The sequence below is a fragment of the Sinocyclocheilus anshuiensis genome, unplaced genomic scaffold (genome assembly GCF_001515605.1).
Source record: "Sinocyclocheilus anshuiensis isolate Anshui unplaced genomic scaffold, SAMN03320099.WGS_v1.1 scaffold1132, whole genome shotgun sequence".
Lineage (NCBI taxonomy): Eukaryota > Metazoa > Chordata > Actinopteri > Cypriniformes > Cyprinidae > Sinocyclocheilus > Sinocyclocheilus anshuiensis.
In genome coordinates, this window is record NW_015552678.1 from 312065 (window position 1) to 331648 (window position 19584).

The 19584-nt window shown below is 37.0% G+C and overlaps 1 pseudogene; it reads left to right on the plus strand.

Annotated features, from left to right (window-relative positions):
* The window catches only part of LOC107667511 (importin-11-like), a 149330-nt pseudogene that overhangs the window by 118549 nt on the left and 11197 nt on the right, over positions 1–19584 (plus strand).

Sequence of the window (19584 nt, forward strand, 5' to 3'; positions counted from 1 at the left end):
GTGGTGACTCTTGATGCACTGACTCCAGCTTTAGTCCACTCCTTGTGCAGCTCTCCCAAGTGTTTGAATCAGCTTTGATTGACAGTATTCTCAAGCTTGCGGTCATCCCTGTTGCTTGTGCACCTTTTCCTACCCAATTTCTTCCTTCCAGTCAACTTTGCATTTAATATGCTTTGATACAGCACTCTGTGAACAATCACCGCTTTCAGTAATGACCTTCTGTGACTTACCCTCTTTGTGGAGGGTGTCAAAGATTGTCTTTTGGACCATTGCCAAGTCAGCAGTCTTCCCCATTATTGTGGTTTCAAAGAACAAGTGATGCCCGGAATTTATACTGTAGGGATGGTCATTTAATGAAACTCAAATGTAAATATTCTAATATTTTGAGATACTGGATTTTTGACTTTCATGAGCTGTAAGCTCTAATGTTTTACTTGTTAATAAATGTTTTACTTGACATGTAATGAATCTAGAATATATGAAAGTTTCACTTTTTGAAAGAAAACTTTTTCACGATATTCAATTTTTTTTAGATGCACCTGTATATTTGGCATTCATTGTAATGTGTAATGTACCCTGAATGGTGTGCACAGGTTGGTTGGGCTGATTTTTATTGAGTGCTACCAGACCTGCTAAATAACATGACATCAGTATATTTTCCATTATAGGCTTTTAACTCTATGTGGGCTACTGAAATGATGATACTTGGCTTAATAAGGTTTTCAGGAATGTAATGAAATTTGTGACAGCAGAGCTTCATTAGTGGTGTAAATACTCCTGCTATGGCATCAGTAATAGATTTAACACTTCAGAGTTTAACACACAAAAAAAAAAAACGATTCACAGAGGCGTCTTCTCAAAAACCTATTGTAGGCAGTGAGAAGAAATATTATGATTGTTTGGTGTTATTTTAATTTATTTGAAGGTGCTTTTTCAATTTAAGGTACTTTTCAGCCATAGGTTGTTACATAGGAACTGTTATAATATTTAAAAAAAAAAAAAAACAGTTCAGTATTTATAGTTGTCAGACTCTGTTCCGTGTTTTGTGGTTGTTTTCCTCATGTGCCTTCCTTTCCCATGTTTAATTTGTCCCAGGTGTTTCCCTTGATTGTTTCATTGCTCCCAGGTGTGTCTCGTCATCCCCTCCTCCTGTGAGTATAAATAGTGTTCCCTGTGTGTGCTCCAGCGTCTGGTATTGTTCATGTCATGTCTCCATGTATTGCGTGAGTGTTCCGTGTTCCTTTGTGTAAATTAAAACCCAGTTGGATTGATGTACTCCTCGTCTCTCTCCGTTCCTTGCTCCTGACTCTGCTCAGCAGTGCACTCGTGACAATAGTGTGGCGATGATTTATCGACCTTTCAAAAACTTGAACTGTCCCGCAGTTGTGTAATTTTCACCACACTAAAGAAAAATGAGGGAGGAATATGAACATAAGTGACTTTTTATTTATTTATACAACTGTCATTTCCACCACAGAATGCTAGTAAATTCAGTATATTTTGAAATGATGGAAATTAGTTTTTTATCATATTGGAAAAATGAGAAAACACGACACCTATGATTCATGTACATCAACTGTTGAACATTGTCAGTAGACCAATAAACTATGAGAGTCTGTGTTCTAACCTGCTTTATTTTAAGTCCACATGGCCAAAAGTGACCATAGGTGAAAGACCACCCAGGAGTTCTATTGTCTATCACTTTGATTGAAATGACGTCAATCACTCCACTTATATTCATTGTACCGGCACATAAATCAGATTTGTTTACACAAAGCCTGAAAAATACCTGCTGACTAATTATGAATTAGCAGGTTTGTAAGTATGAGCCCTGTTGCAGATTGAAGTTCTGCACTTCTTTTTTCCCCTTCATCTTTATTCTGTTCTTCAGCTAATTTTATTCCTCTGTGTAATAACAGTGTTCATGACGCACTTGTTGCGGTGCTCTAGAGACTGAGCAGAGCTGCCGTTCTTCTGATGACATAAATATTCATGGACTGCACGAGATGGTAGAAATTAAATTGTTTCGTACCTCATCATCATTATCCGTCTGCGAATCATGGCTAGGGGAAGCAGAGGATCATATATTTATTGTGTATATATATATATTTAATTTTATTCAAATAATTTGAACTCCAAGCAGTCTGCGGACAGCGTTATCATGATCGTGTGGTAAGAGGAGGAAGCGTATAGTGCTCTTGTACAGGAAATGGACCACTCAACACTGTTGAAAAAAATAAAATTTCAGAGAAACCAGCTGCTTTGTCTGAACAGTGTGGGGCTGTTATTATATGTATGTATTAGTGCTGTCAAACGATTAATCGTGATTGATCGCATCCAAAATAAAAGTTTTTGTTTACATAATATATGTGTACATACTGTGTATATTTATTATTGTATATATACATACAAACACATGCATGTATATATATAAAAAAAAAATTATGTTTATATATTAAATATATTTATATATAATATAAAATATAAGAAAATTAATATATAAATGTATAAACATGTAAATATTTTCAAAATATATACTGTATGTGTGTGTATTTATATATAGATAATAAATATACACAATACACATACATGTATAATGTAAACAAAAACGTTTATTTTGGATGCGATTAGTCGCGATTAATCGTTTGACAGTACTAGTATGTATGCATATGTGTGTGTTTGTGTATAAAATTTAGAAATATGTAAAATTCAGCTTTGCCAGGAAAATTATAAGTTTTAAAATTTATATTAAAATAGAAAAGTGTTATTTGATTTTTGTTGTAGCAATATTTCACAATATTACTGTTTTTACTGTACTTTTGATCAAATAAGTAAATGGTGAGCATGAGGGCTGCAACAAACGATTATTTTGATAATCAATTAATCTAACTACTATTAGAACGATTAATTGGCTAATCATCGATTGTTTCACTGATTAATCAGTAGACTTTGATTAATTATTCAGCTTTTGCAATTAGTTAGAATATTGAGGTATACATATGTGACCCTGGACCACAAAACCAGTTATAAGTAGCACGGGTATATTTGTAGCAATAGCCAACAATACATTGTATGGGTCAAAATTATTTTTATTTTTACTTTTACTTTTATGCCAAAAATCATTAGGATATTAAGTAAAGATCATATTACATGAAGATATTTTGTAAATTTCCTACAATAAATATATCAAAACTTAATTTTTGATTAGTTTTGGACAACTTTAAAGGCAATTTTCTCAATATTTTGAGAATCAGATTCCAGATGTTCAAATAGTTGTATCTCAACCAAATATTGTCCTTTCCTAACAAACCATACAGCAATGGTAAGCTTATTTATTCAGCTTTGAGATGATGTGAGCGACGCCTCGTGGTACCATCACAGAGAGGCTCAAAATCACTTTCCAGAACATTCTCGTTCACCACTCCTGGCTGGTGGAACGATCTTCCCACCCCTATCCGGAATGCTGAATCCCTGACAATTTTCAAGCGACAGCTGAAAACCCATCTCTTTCGAAGCTACTTGACTTCATCATAAAAAAAAAATAAATAAAAAATAAAAAATAACTCTCTCTCTTTATTTATTCCTTCTCTTTCTAGCTTGTACTTATTTGAACAATGTCTAAGAACTTGGTATTACAACCACTTCCTGTGTCTGTTTGCCTCTTAAGAAGAATCGCTTTATGTATCCCCCAATTGTAAGTCGCTTTGGATAAAAGCGTCTGCTAAATGACTAAATGTAAATGTAAATGTAAATGATGTATAAATCTCAGTTTAAAAAAAATTACCCTTAAGACTGGTTTTGTGGTCCAGGGTCACATATTCTAACAAATAAATAAAGGTAATCACTTCAGCTTTTGAAAATCATATTATGTAATTACAATTATTATATACAAATAAATATATTTGGCACACACAATAAGACAGAAACTCTCTCATTCACCATTTGTTTAGCTATATGAACAAGTAATTGAATGGCACATCATTCTGCCTAACATCTCTTTTGTAAGTCATAGGGATGAGAAACAAAATAAAGGTAAGATGTGTTCTTTTTGGATATTTTATTCACAACATAATCTCTCTTAAATTACCTTATAGGGTTATGATAATCAAAACAGTCCTGAACTAGATCAAGCTTTGATCTCTGCAAACCATACTATCACTTTAATGGAATACAATTTCTTTCCCACTAATAAAAAGATTTTATCATTAGCTAGCTCCACATTGGAGAGCTGCTTTATAACAGAAAATCAAGTTGTAATTTTAATTTAAAGTGACACTGACTCTTGTTTTTCATGTTTAATACTGTAAAGCTGCTTGATTTAAGGCTAGATGTTGTCGATTATGTTGACTAATCATTTCAGCCTTAGTGAGCATAATAGATTTTTTTCAAAATCATGAAAAAATCTTAATTATTTTAAATATATGTGAATATGGATGGATGGATTGATTCCTTCAAAATGGCCACTGTATTTTCTGTAGTGATTTGTGCATTTTTCTGTCCATCCTGCTGTCAAAGGGGCTTGTGATGTTGAGTTTGAACATAACCAGCTCAGAAAAGCAATTTTATCTTTAGATCATCAGCTGAAGATGGCAGAAGTGCTGTGTGTGTCACCGTAAGGTTGTGCAGAATGGAGACCCTCTTGACCTTTGAAAAGTACAAAACACGCTGCGGTTCCAGGCACAGTTGAAGCAGTGATTGTGCCATCTCTCATTACTGTTAACAATATAAGGGTCACCCCATCCTAAAGCCCTTGAAATTCACCCCAAATCCTGTTCAGTCTTTGAGACATTTTGCACTGTTTTTTTTCAGCTGAGGTCACCATGGCTTTGTGCAAGGTCGTCTGCAAAGGGAAGCCGGGACAGCCGGCCTCCACGGTGTCCTGATTTTCCCAGTAACCCCTGGAAGTCCATTAAAATCATTTTAAAAGATAATATTAAAGTCTTATTTAACATGATAAAAGCCACAGTTCAATTTAAGCTCAATAAGATCAGCCACAACATCTAATTGAAAGTACTGTGTCAAAGTGATTAATGGATCCCATAGCAACTGTAGCAATAAATAGCAAGATAAGCAGCAGATGAGTGGCTTGCTCCTTGCTTGCAGTTGCTCTGTGGAAATAGACTCATTGTTCATTGCTGTGCCGATGTGTATTGATGTATATGTTACTGTAATTGCTGTATGATTATCTCTTTACTTACAGCTTAGTGTAGTCTAACCTTGATTTCTGCACTTCACTCGAGCCCCAAAAGGAAAATGGGCAAGTTTGAAAAAAGGCTAATTAAAATTAATTACATATATCGATTATAGCTGAGAAAAGTCTCCATATGAACTTCATTAAAAGACATTGCATTATTTTAATGAAGACAATGAATATACATCACAAAATGTTTTATTTCCATAAAACTGCTACAAAACACTGTCAAATTTTAGGTTCAACAAATGCATCTTAATTCTGTATTTTAAAAAAATATATATTAAACAAGCATTAATTTTTAATCTTTTTGTATCAAGGATGCATTAAATTGATCAGCAGTGACAGTAAAATGTTAAAATTTTTACAAAACAAAAATGTTAAGAATGCTGAAAAAACTGTCATGTTTTCTCAAAAATATTGAGCAGCACAAATGTTTTCAGCATTTAAAATTAATAATAAATGTTTCTTGGGCAGCAAATCAATATTAGAATGATTTCTGAAGGATCATGTGATACTAAAGACTGGAGTAATGATGCTGAAAATTCATCTTTGCCATCACAAAAATAAATAACATTTTAAAATATATCACAATAGAAAGTAGTTGTTTTGAATCGTAATAATATTTCACAATATTACTGTTTTTATTGTATTTTGATCAAATAAATCCAGTCTTGGTCAGCATAAGAGACTTCTTTTAGAAATATTGAAAATCGTACAAACCCCAAACGTTTTAAATGGTAGTGTGTGCGTAATCAGTCCTACTTAAACTAAGATGTTGTTGCATAAAGGTTTAAATAGGTCTACCACTGCGGTTGTTTCCTGTTGTCTTGTCTTCCGTCTGAAGGAGTGTGAGTTCTGGATGAGTCAGAGTTGCGGCGCGGAGTTGTCTGTGCTGCAGACTGATGTTTTGTTATATGAAATGTAACCATTTTCCTGTCTTTCCACACGCAGCTTCTGTCTGAACACTCACTGCTGGTGTTCATGTTCTCTCCTACCTGTTATTTTTCTCTCAGAGATATTGCTCTGTGATATTGCTTCACCCTGGTATCGTTCTTATTTTGTTTCTCTATTTCAGAACTAAGCTCGGAGAACATGCGCACGTGCTTTCAGATCATCAATGCCTACATTTATCTCTCGGCTACAGATTTCTTACAGGTTGGTGGGAAAAAGACTTCAACTAAGCAGACATTCAAAGATAGGAATGGCTGTGTGAACATAACCTTATTTGCACTTTCTCAAAAGATGAATGTGGCATAAATCTGAACAGACTAGTGTGTGATGTTTCGGTTTGAAATATTTTTTATAATAAGTGACTTCTGCAGGGTTGTGCTTATTGGCAGGACCTTTTAAGCTCTATAACTTATCTATACTTATCTATAAAAAATTATACAATTCTATGCAACTTTTATAGATTTTGTGTACACAACTCTAAGTAAATGAACAGGGTGTGTAACAGGTTGAAAATAAAATGTAAAGTGAGCTCAACTGATATTTTTCACCATCCTCTGAAAATTTTTACATTATAGTAATGTTTTAACAAACCTTAAAATCAGACAAACCAATCCTCAGAATTGATCACATTCATTGCTAATGTTGTCATTTTCCCATAAAAAAAAAAAAAGTTGTTTTTTGGAGGATGACGTTATCTGTTTAAGAAACTGGTGGCTGTTAATTAAAAGGACATCACAATATATTAACAGGGTTAAAAGTGAATTTGAGGTCTCAGGAACAATCAATTAATCATGAATTAAAAGAGTATTCCCAAAATGTTTTATTGGGAAACTTCTAATTTGATAATAGAAAAAAAATTATGAAACACCTGGAATATTTCTCATAATTACAAAAATAACTTAGTGCTGTCAATCGATTAAAAAAAATTAGCAAATTAATCAAATGTTTTCTGAAATTAATTGCGTTTAATCCCACCTATGATTAACGTTTTTAAATATACGTTTATATTGCAATAATTTTATATTCAATCTTCAAAATAATGTACAAAAACAACATAAAGACAGTATATTTTTAATATTTGTTTAATGGCATCTTTTTTATGACTGAAGGCCAGTATCACTGATACCAATAATACTGATGTCTCTATAAAATTGTTTTCCCCCTAATGTTTAACCACTGACTATAACCATTCAACATTACAGTATAATCGAGAGCTATCAATTTTAACATTTATTAGATTTTTAAAAATAACTTCTAATTTAAGTGAACTTGAAACAATCTTCACATTAACCCATTATAATAAATGTCATATTTACCTGTGCCCTTCAGCAAAAATATACAGAAATTTAAATTGAAGTTATCAAACACTAAATTCTAAATTAAATATAGATGAATCCTTAAAATTAAAAAGTTATTGATTTCCTCTTTTTTCTTTTTCTTTGATTAACAGACATGTCAGCAGCTGGTTTTTAGGTTGTTTGGCTGCTATTTCTTTAAGAGCTGCCGCTGCTGAACGTGACGCGGATATGGCATCGTATTTTTTCTCTCAACTCTCTTTACCTTTTCTGACCCACTTCAGGTCTTATAGTCTCTACTAATGAGCTGACAAATTGAATCGGGTGTGTTAAATAAGGGAGACAGTCCTGGGCTGCTCCAGGACAGTTTTGAAAACCATTTCAGAGACCTCCATTAAGATGTTCTTAATGTAACTCATATATAATATATTACATGCATGCACCGTTTTAAGGCAGCTTTAATCACCTTTTTGGTAACTTCATGACTTAGCTGACCACGACATTGCATGCACATAGTTTAATTCGCGCTTTGATATTAAAAGATACAGGGTACAGCATGCGCCAGCGCCTTTGTGCGTGCAATTGAAGAGCACGCATTCCGAGCACAGTACCGTTCTGCGCTCGTTTGACTCGCACCTGGTGCTGAGGTGAAGTTGGAGTGCGCATCTAAAACGTCTCCCATTTGATGTGGTCGTAAAGACATTCTGCGACTGAATAAATGCACTTCTTGACAAGAAAAAAAGAGACAAAAGCAGCAGTTGTGAGTGGGGTGGCCAATCCTAGCTCCGTCCCTGCGTTAAATATTTTTAACTCGTTAAGCTGAAAAAATTAATCACCTGTGTTAACGCTAATTTTGACAACACTAAAATAAATAAATAAATTGAACTTTACATATATAGCAAAAATGGCAACAGAGACTATTAAGTGAACAAATAGACACATTTGTTTACGTAATTTATGTTGAAAGAATGTAAACTAAAGATTTTCCTTTTTTATTACTTTTCAGTATTTTAATATTTTATTTAAGCAATAAGCCCTAAGATGTTAGAACAACTAATTGGCATGACAATTACTACATATAAAATAAACACAGCAATAAATAAAAATGTATTGATGATAAATAATAATCCTTCTGCCAAGCAATGCAGTTCATCAGCAATGTAATACTGATGTAATTACAATGTTATTTTACAATGTCTTCAGCCAATCATAACCAAGGACTGGAACTATTCGTCTTATAACCAGTGTATTAAGACATATACTGTATGATGCACTGCATGACAGAAATGATTGTGCTCTGTTTTTACATGTGGTCATCTCTCTCTAGAACTATACTGAAGCCCTTTGGAGATCTTTCTGTGAAACTGCTGAGAGACTTCACCACAGAAGGCCAAGTCCAGGTTCTGAAGGTGCGACTCGATCCTTCCCTGCTCTTTTGTGCTCGTCTTCTTGATGCTCTGTTGTGAAATGAAGTGCCCTGGCACTGCTGCAGAATAATGACTAGAAAACGCATTCCTCAACCCTGTCATTTTGGTTTTGAGTAGTCCACAGTCAGCTCAGCTTTTTTTGAAGCCCTTCTCGACTTCACTTGCTTTAGCTAATGCACTCGAGCTCTTAGATCTGACAGAAGGGGCGTGCTTTTTGACACTGTTTCCACACAAACAGTTGGGGCAGATTTTTACTTTGAAGAAATGATGAAAGGACTACGTGCAGGACCCCAATATTTTATTAACTTATTTTCAGCAATTTTAATTAATTCATTTTATTCATTTTAACCCTAATTAATTTAACCCTAACCCTAACCAGTTGGACCTTGTAGCACAGATAATTATCATACTGGGTTCATACAGCTGAAGCCTGTCTGATGTGGGCTTCAAAGCGAGGTTCTTGTCCGCTCTGCAGTTCCAGTTCTCTCTGGAGGCGGGGGGACAGAGTGCTGTGGAACGGCTGCCAGGGTGCTGCCATTAGAGATAAAGCTTTTCGTTTTGGCCTCCAGCTGCTCCTTCATAAGTTAGCAGATGCTCATCGGAGACCCCAAGCCAATTTGGAGCATAAAACGCGCTCTGCGCCTCCGCAGGAAGAGCTGGAGTGCTAGGAAGAGCGACGTTACCAGAGGTTTTAGATATTTGTGTTAATATTAGTGTCGTATTGTGGCATCGTTGTTGTGTCATCTCTTTAGGGCATTGTGAAACTTTTCTAATTAACTTTAGTCATTTTTCTCCCTCGATCCTAAGTAGCGTGGAGCGCAGGTGTGTGCGCACGTGTTTACCCGCTCCGCGTCTTCCATTGTGCCAGTAGGCAGCATCTTTCCACAAAAGAGTGAAGGCTATTTTAATTGGAAAAAAATAAGCCCAAGGTTATCTGAGATGTACATGTATATTTTTTGACAGTTTAATAGAAAGCCTCGTTCTGTGTCTGTTGATGGTGGGAATCTGCATGTACAAGACGTCTGTTGAAAATAAAAGGTAAGGTATGCTGGGGGGGAAATCTACAGCATTCTCAGACTGTTTAGAGTGATTGTTACTGAATCCCTATACAGCATATTATTCCTTCAGAACCAATTTTGGTGGTCCTTTTGTCTTTACCATGTCTTCTTATTTGTTGTCTTGTACTAAAGAAACAATAAATAAATAAGTAAACTTAATGTACAGTCGTTACATATTAAAAGCAGAGTTGATAAATAGTTGTGCATCATTTACTTTTCCCCATGTTGTTCCAGTTCTTTCCTCTGTTAAATAAAAAAAAGATTTGAGGTAGAATGTCCAGTCGCCTTTTTCTATATAATGAAAGTAGATGGTGATTTAAGGCTCCACAAATGATGAAGAACAAACTAAAACGTTTGTCAACAAGACATTTTTGCTATTTTACAAATCTTCTGAAACCATACAAACAGTATGTGCTTTCATTTTTGTGTTTAGTTCAAAAATTGTCTAAAATGTTAGAGTTAGAAATTACTCCAGTCTTCAGTTTCACATGATACTTCAGAAATCATTATAATATGCTGATTTGGCGCTCAAGAAACATTTCTTATTATCAATTTTAAAAACTGATTTTTCAGGATCCTTTGGTGAATACAAAGTTCAAAAGGACCATATTTATTTGAAATTAAAATCTTTTGTAACATTGTTACAAAAGTCTAACAAATGTTTATGTTTAACAAAACTTTAATGTCAATTTTATTCAGTTAACTGAATAAAATCATTTTTTTATAAAAAATCTTTCTGAACTTTTAAACGGTAGTGTAAACTCGGTATGTTTCTCACAAAGATAGTGAATGACTTGGTCCCACTTTATATTAAGTGGCCTTAACTACTATATGTACTTATGTTTTATTTAATATTTAATACAATGCAGTGCACTTATCATGTACATACATGTTTTTACATTGTACTTATATTTTAAAAAATACCTGCATGTAAATACATCTGTAATTAATTTCTGTAATTACATTTATAATTACACTGTTGACCCATCCCTTATACCTTAACCCACCCTTAAACCTACTCATACCACCAAACCTGTCTCTAACCTTACCCATATCCCACTCATTTGCAATACAATATGAACACAATAAGTACATTGTACTTATTTTTGATGTAAATACATAGTAGTTAAAATAATTAAATTAATATAAAGTGGGACCAATTACTTTATCTGACTTGTAATATAACGCACAAGTCATATAAAAGACTTATGATATTTCTTTATCCTTTTTGAATCTTGGCAATATAAATCATCATCCACTTTCACTCTATAGAAAAGAGCAGCATGAACATTCTGCTTAATATGTCATTTTCTGAACAATTCAACTAATACAGCTTTAGAATGAGTTTATAACTTTGTCTTTGGGTGAATTGTTCTTTTAATAAGTTAACATTTGATGAGTCTCTACATTTCAAACAACCTGTCAGACCTGCACTCCTCCATTTGCTTCTCAACATGGGAACTGTTCTGAATGCATTAAAGCATCTGTGTAGGCAGTGAAAATCTCAGACGTGTGGGCAGCCATTCCATTAACCTCACAGAGGATGTCCTGCCTTCTTACACTGCAGGTAGCATGTTCGGTACGTAAATCATCGGGTCCAAGTTTGTAATTCCCTTATTAACTGTTCATTTAAATCAGCAGTATCTGGCGGCACTGCTTTCTCTTTATTGACGTTTTTAATTAACACAGAAAGAAGGGGCCATCTTCTCGGTAAAATTTGTTTGGAGGGATGTCGCTGAAATAAAGGCTAAAGGACAATGAGAGATAACAGGCCATTTAGCTGTCTGACGGTGTACACGGATCAAGGACTTTACAGTTCATGTCCTTTTATGACAGAAATCATCTTTGTCAAGAGGAACTAATGCACTTCTGTTAAGAGTACTCAAAAATCAGATAGAGATGTTGCTCACCATGTAGATAGGATTTGCCAGGCTTAAAGTGATAGTTCAGCTAAAAACTAAAAGCCTGTCATCATTTATTCACCCACTTTTTGTTTCAAATTTTTATGACATCTCTGTCTGTTGAATAAAAGGAAAAAATCTGTGCTGATTTTTTGATTCTATACAATTTCAATGAATGAGAACCAAAGCTTTAAAGCTTTGTTCCATGGAAGAAACAAAAACATAGTTTACAACAACATGAGGGTGAATAAATGACAGAATGTTCATTTTCAGCTGAACTATCCTTTAAGAAAACTCGCATGAAACTAGGGCTGTATGTCAGGCTAGCTTGAATGATTTCAGTGAGGTTTAGGAAAATGTTTTTGGCCTTCTATCCACCCTGGCCAGGACATCCGCAGGGAAACGTGGTAGTTAGTGATTGATTTGAAGAGCAAACTGTGTAGCTGGAGCCAAGTACAAGTGGGAGCCCGTAGTGGCGTCCTTGGATGCTCACACACACTGACCACCAGCTTGCGGACTGTCAGTGCCCAGATCCTCCTCTGAAAAACATTCTTACAACTACTTACAGAACTGATGTGGTTTGTGTATTTCTAGCTATATGATGGATAGTAAAGCAATGTTCAGAATTCAAGTTGTATCAATAGTTGTAGTATACAGTTACCTCAAGAAATGGTTTTGAATGGTTTCAGAACTCAAAACTTTCTTGTTAGTTTAAAAACAGCTTATATTGAAGCCAATCTGCCAAAATGACAGCTTGTGCAATGAGCCACTTTATGATGTAATAGTGTGGCTAAACCCCACACACCGCCTCCGCAGAAGAAGATCACCTGCTTCTACATCACTGCCTGTTTAGCCCTGCCCACCGATTTGACATGTACTGATATGCACTCTATGAAGGATGTAGGCTGCCAAACATGCACAAATGTTAAGGCCCGTTCACATCAAGGACGATAACTATAAAAATAACGATAAAGATATAGTTCTAAAAATCCTCAATACCATATAACTATAACTGTTACGGGGCGAACGAGATGTGAGACGTGTAGCTCCATCTGCAGGCTTTTATTAGACAGAGACGTGGTCATAACAGGCATGGGTCAAACAATGGCAAACAGGTATATTGAGGGCAAGACACAAGAGTAGTCCGGTAAACGGGCGTGGTCGATCTCCGGCAAACGTAATCCTGAGGGCGAGGCAAACGGGGAATCCACAAGACGAGCTAGAGTGCAGGTGAGGTGCAAACACAGTCCGAAACAGCAAGGCAAAGGGTAATTCCAGAACAGGCTATAAACTTCAGGGCAGGCAGAGATCAGACAAAACGAGATAACAGGCAAGGATCAAGACACGGGTAAACAGACTAAGAACAAGGCTATACTAGATTCTGAAACTTGGAATGGCTCCGTAAAGTAGCTATCACTAGATGAGAGATAAACACTAAACAATACTCGGCGTTGAATGGTGGTGTGAGACTGATTTATATAGTGTGTGTTATTGGTAGCAGCTGTGTGTGATTGGTTTCAGATGAGCTTGTGATTAGTGCAATGGAGCATGGGAAATGTAGTCCAGGGTGATGTGTAACAGTTTGTGTAGTGCGAGAGTCAATGTAACGGAAGGGTGACCTCTGGTGGCGATCGAACGGAAGTCCATGGACAGGATTCGTGACAATAACGATAAAGGCACAGAGAAATTATATATTATATATAGTTGGAATCACTTTCAGAATAATTTGTTTTCTAGCTGATAAACGATAAAAACATTGACACCCAATCAGAATCCTGTTATAACGAGCTTGATAATTTAAAGCGGCAGACGAGCATGTGCTGAGAATAAACAGACAATCGCTGGTGTGGATGCTAATATCGTTATCTTTATAGTTATCATCCTTGGTGTGAACGGGCCTTTAGCCAATCATAGCAGTGGGCGTTTACTTCCGAGTTTACAATCCGCCACGCCTATTCAAACAGAGCATTCTGATGAGGGGGGTTAAAAACTGGACAGAAAATAGCTTATTACTTTAAAATTATGTTTTTTGATATAAAAATCTTGATAACATTATAAGTGGACCTCAGAGAACAGTTCAAAATAAAAAACAAAGGCAGTTCATGACCCCTTTTAAAAAAATTGTTTACAACAATGTGCAGAATGTAAATGTAAATGTAAGTGAACCACAAAACAGTAAAGTGTATCCAAGTATTTTTACATTTTGTTTTCCTGTTTCTTTTTACGCTTTGAAAGAGAAAGTGGCGTATTTCCCGCAGCAGTTTGGGAAGGCTGTGCCAGCTCAAGCTTTCTACTCCATCATGGCTGTAATCCAGATACATCAGACGCATTCGTTTATATATGTTGTTTCTAGATTACCCCTCATTAGTCACTTAAGTAAAGTTCGGCTATATGTGCCAGGCTGTGTGTGCACCAGTGGACTGAAGAAGAAAAATGAAAACCGTAACGCACCTTGAGGGAGCGGTTCATCCTGCATCCTGTCAAAGTGAGGCTGGAATAGGAGGGTAATGGCCTTGGGCTGCCAAGATCCCTTCTTAAGCCAATACATAGTCTGACAACAGAATTCACACAACTACAAGCTCCTCTTGCCCTCTTTCAGAACAGCTAGGCAATTTTACCTCATTGAAAATTAGTTGGTTGTCCTCAAGGTCAGAAGTGTGCAGCAGGGCTGGGTGATATATAGAATATTTATGATATATTCAATCTGATTTTGCTGGTGATATAATATTAAACAGAGTTGTGAAATTCACAGTAATTTGATGTGCTTTTTATTTGCCCATTCCATTTCCTAAAGGCCATGCCAGTAGGCTTGTTCCAGGGCTTCTCCTTCTCGATTCACGATGATGTTAAAATATATTAATAGAGTCCCTGTGGTTTGATTCCTGCATAAAAAAAGACTTGAACAACCACCATTGTGCCCTTGAACAAGCCATATATGACCCTGCTGTTCTGTTAAGATTTCTCTTTCTTTATGTGCGAGTTCCCCAAGACCTCAGTTCTCTAAAAAAAAAAAAAAAATTTCTAAATTAATCTGTTTTGGGATCTAAAAAATATGATAGATTTGAGTACATTGATTTATTCCCATTTGAACAAATCTAACCAAAACATTTTCCTCCATAGTGTTATAATTAACATACTGCCCAAGTAATGTGGAACCCATGTTTTTAAAGTTTTTGCAGAAAACAAAACATAATGCAGTATGAAGGTTTTGATTTCACACTGTGGATAAACAGTTGAACATCTAACCGATGAATTTAAAGATGAGCGTTCAAATCGCTCACATGCATTTTGAGTACTTGGAAATTTTAGGCTGTTAGACTTTCAGTTTCTGCTCTTGCCCACTTTAATTCTCTTTCCTTTCGTTTCTTACAGGTTGTTGAAATTGCCATAAAAGTAAGTCCTGTATTGGGCTCCCATATGTTTCAGTCTCTTCTGCCAGCTGTGTTACGGGGGATTGTCGAAGGCGAAGTGAGTGTGAACACAGCACAGTCTATTACGAGTCATTTACATTTTCACACCTCAAAATTCAGTTTTTTGAACTGTTGATATAATAGACCAAGCACAAATAGCAACACCTGTAGCAACATCTATTAGAGTAATGGCAGCCAGTATACACAAGCAATATTAATTATAAACTTTGCCAAAATGGAGTGATCCTCCACATTTTTTTCAATGACCCTGGTTCTAGAAATATTTTTCTCATTTATTTTCTCTATAGGCATTTTTTTTATTAAATCCTCAATAAACAGTGAATAGCTAAGCTATGTAAAAAAGTTAAGCTAGGAACCAAACCATCTAGAGAAGAAACACATTATACACTTTGATTTGAAGCATAGAAGTATTTGAGAATCAGAGAAAAAGACAAAAGAACAAAACGATATACTTGTCTTTTTTTGAGGGAACGAGGTACTCATCCTTTGATGCATTGCAAAGAAATTTATTCGGAAACAATTGTTCGATCTGTAATTTGACTATGAAGCATAAGTCATGATGAAGATTCCACAGAATCTCAGCGCTCATAGAAGGTTTGTTTGGAAAGGTTAAAAATAAACACTACAAAAAATTTCCACTTATTTCAACTTAAAAACATCACGTAACATGTAACACATAAACAGTTGAAATAGCTGAACATATTTTGATGAGTTAAAGTAATATAAAAACGTAAGTTGCCATGACTTACTGATCATTTAATTTTTTTATAGTGTACAGGAAAAATTAAGTTTTGGGATCTTTATGGGATTATTGCTTTCAGGGGAAATTCAGTAACACTGACTGTCAGTATTGGGACCAATTCTCACTATTAACTGGTTGCTTATTAGCATGCCTATTATTAACATCTTGGCCGTTTATTAGTACTTATAAAGCACATATTCTGCATGACCATATTCTATATCCTTAATCCTACCAATACCTAAACTTAACAACCTACTAATAATAAAGTGTTAATAAGCAGCAAATTAGGAGTTTATTGAGGCAAAAGTCATAGTTAATGGTTTATTAATAACAAGAATTGGACCTTAAAATGAAGTGTGACCAGAAATTCAGTCATTTCAATAGGAATCCACACAATAGGGAATTTCTCATGAGGGTGAAAGATTAAGCCACACAAATTTTGCAACAGATTGAAGATGATCACACAGATTCGTCCTGTTGATCAACAGAAAGCTGCTTGGTTTGAAAGTGAGCAGTGCTTTCTATATTGCTACACTATTGACAGTAGATAAACTGTTTTTGCTGACGAAATTTCACAAATTGAACTTCACACCATTAGTCTTAAACATATACTGTAATAGCAAGATTATCCCAAGTTTAAGAGCAACAGTAAAATGTGGTCATATAAAACTAATTTGTTTGATAATTTTGTTGGTTTTAGAATCTGTGACTTGATTTTAAGTGGGAAAACGCCTAACCCTTGTATACAACTGTGGGGTGTTTTGTAGCTTTTTTGCTCTCAAAGGTGATACTTTCTCATAAAATAGATTCAATTGTGAACAATGGTAAAAATAAGGATCTCTGCAGACTAACACATTTTCTTGAGTTACTTTTCTTTTCAATCTCTACAACTTTGAATACATGATTCTGGCAGCAACGTTGACACTCAAAATCACATCATTAAGGGAAGAGATGCACCCGTTTACCTCCACAGCACACATAATGTAGTGAATGGCAATAACAGTACACAATGAGGTGGTCATTTGCATGATTTTCTTTTCTAGGAAACAGTATCAATCATCCTGCACTGCAGACATAACATATTTTTATTCCTTGTGGCACAGTGATTAACAAGATATATTTAAATTTCATGTCAAACAGGTTGCTGACCCTTGCCACCTTAAAGACCAGACCATCTGTCTGGTCATATTACTTGGTGACAAATGGTGGAGAAATTCATGATTGACTCTCCTTCTCATTTCTCATTACAATATAAATATTCAGTCTGGCCGCATGAAAACACTTGAGCATGTTTCTGCATGCAGGCTCTTCCTTTTCTGAAGGGCAGCCGGTCATCTGCAAAGTATTTCACACTCTGGATTTATCTGATCTATTGTATGTGTCCACATTTTGTATGTATGTATTTGTCTGTATATGTGCCCATTGTGATATCTTGTATCATGGAATTGCGTTCAGGACTGTGAAATCGATTGCGGTGCCGCAGCAGGTCTGTTGTCAACTTAAAGACAAAAACCATAAGATTGATCTTATGGGTCATTGTTCTATGAGATCAATAATGGCATCAATACCAAAGTCCTTCGTTGTCAGTCTTCCTCCCACCCAAAGCAGTGATTAACTGGCAACAATGACAGCTCCATCATGGCCTTGTTTTCCAGTTTTCAGGGCTTTGCCGTGATATACAGGAGAGGCCTGAGTCTTGAGGGAGAGTGAGATAGTCATGCGTTATCACGCTTGTAGAGACAGCCTGGATTCGTGAGCCATATCTCTGAGCCTCAGTCTCAGAGATGTTGTTTTCTCCATTATTGCCACATCTTGCCTTCTGCTCAAATCCAATCCAGTGTCAGTCTTTTCCATTACTTTTTTGGGGTAGGGCTACGCAGTTATTACATAACCATTATTACTGTTATGGCTGCTACAATTTAACTGATCAAGAATAAAATTAATTCAAAAAATATTTATAATATTTTAGAGATACTGTCAAATGATTTTGCATAGTGTGTTTTCTTTGCAGCATTGTAATGCAAAAGGCATCCATTCAATACTGGAAAAAACACCCAAAAAGTATATATATATGAAGAGTTTGGTTCCAAAACGCTATAAATCCATTTTGATTAATTTGAGTATGTTTGTCGCAGTTTGGAAAAAAAGGGAGAAAACATGACAGAATAACGTCTCGGTTACATATGGTAACCCTCGTTCCCTGAAGGAGGGAATCTCAACTGAATGCAAAGGCTTGAACGGGCCCTGCTGTAGTGATTTTAGCACTAGAGACAGGTCCCAAGAGGGTATCGAGGGGGGCCGAGTAGGATTCAACCTCCTGGCCCCTCTAAGGAACCTGATGATGAGGTCATGCTTACCTACGGACTTTCCATTCACCGGGTCATGGTACGCAGCAATAGCAGCAACCTGGACTTTGAGGTTGGAGGGAGACATCCTTCGCTCCAGCCCTTGCCGCAAAAAGGAAAGCACGACCGCAATCGGGCATCTCCGGGGGTCTTCTCGGCAAGAAGAACACCACTCGACGAACAGGTTCCACTTCAAGGCGTAAGCGCGTCTCGTAGACGGTGCTCTCGCCGAAGTGATGGTTTTCACTACCTCCTGGGGTAGGTCACCTAGAACCTCCGTGTCCCATCCAGGGACCAGACATGGAGTTTCCAAAGGTCTGGACGCAGGTGCCACAGGGTGCCTGAATCTGCCAAGGAGGGGCTGTCACAAGGAGCATCAGTTCCGGGAACCAAGTCCGAGTGGGCTAGTAAGGCGCCACGAGCAGGACCTGCTCCTCGTCCAACCTGATCTTGCACAGTGTCTGTGCAAGAAGGCTCACTGGGGGAAACACATACTTGCGAAGGCCCCGCGGCCAGCTGTGTGCCAGTGCGTCCATGCCGAGTGTTCCCTCGGCCGGGGAGAAGAACAACTGGCAGTGAGAGGTTTCTGGAGAGGCAAACAGGTCTACCTGAGCGGCTCCGAAACGTCTCCAAATCAGCTGGACCGTCTGGGGATGGAGTCGCCATTCTCCTGGGAGCATTTCTCGAGACAGCTCGTAGGCTGTACGGTTGAGTAGGCCCGGAATGTGAACAGCACGAAGTGACCTCAGAACCTTCCTACTCCAAAGGAGGAGGTGGCGAGCAAGTTGCGACATGCGACAGGAGTGCAAACCACCTTGTCGGTTGATGTACGCAACGGTCACTGTGTTGTCCGTTCAGACCAGCACGTGCTTGCCTCGTAAGCGCCCTTTGAGACGGTTCAAGGCAAGGCGCACTGCCAACAACTCTAGGCAATTGATATGCCTGCTAACAACTCTAGGCAATTGATGTGCCAATGCAGCTGCGGGTCCGTCCAAACCCCTGAGACTGCATGCCCGTTGTACGTGGCACCCCACCCGGTGGTGGAGGCATCCGTGTAGACCACAGCATGCCTGGAGATCTGCTCTAGGGGCACCCCTGCCCGGAGGAACGCAAGATCTGACCACGGGGTGAAGGTTTGGCGACAGGCCGGTGTGACTTGGAGTCGGTGAGTGCCGCACCACCACGCCCACCACGGGACTCGGCCATAAAGCCAGTGCTGGAGCGGTCTCATATGTAACAG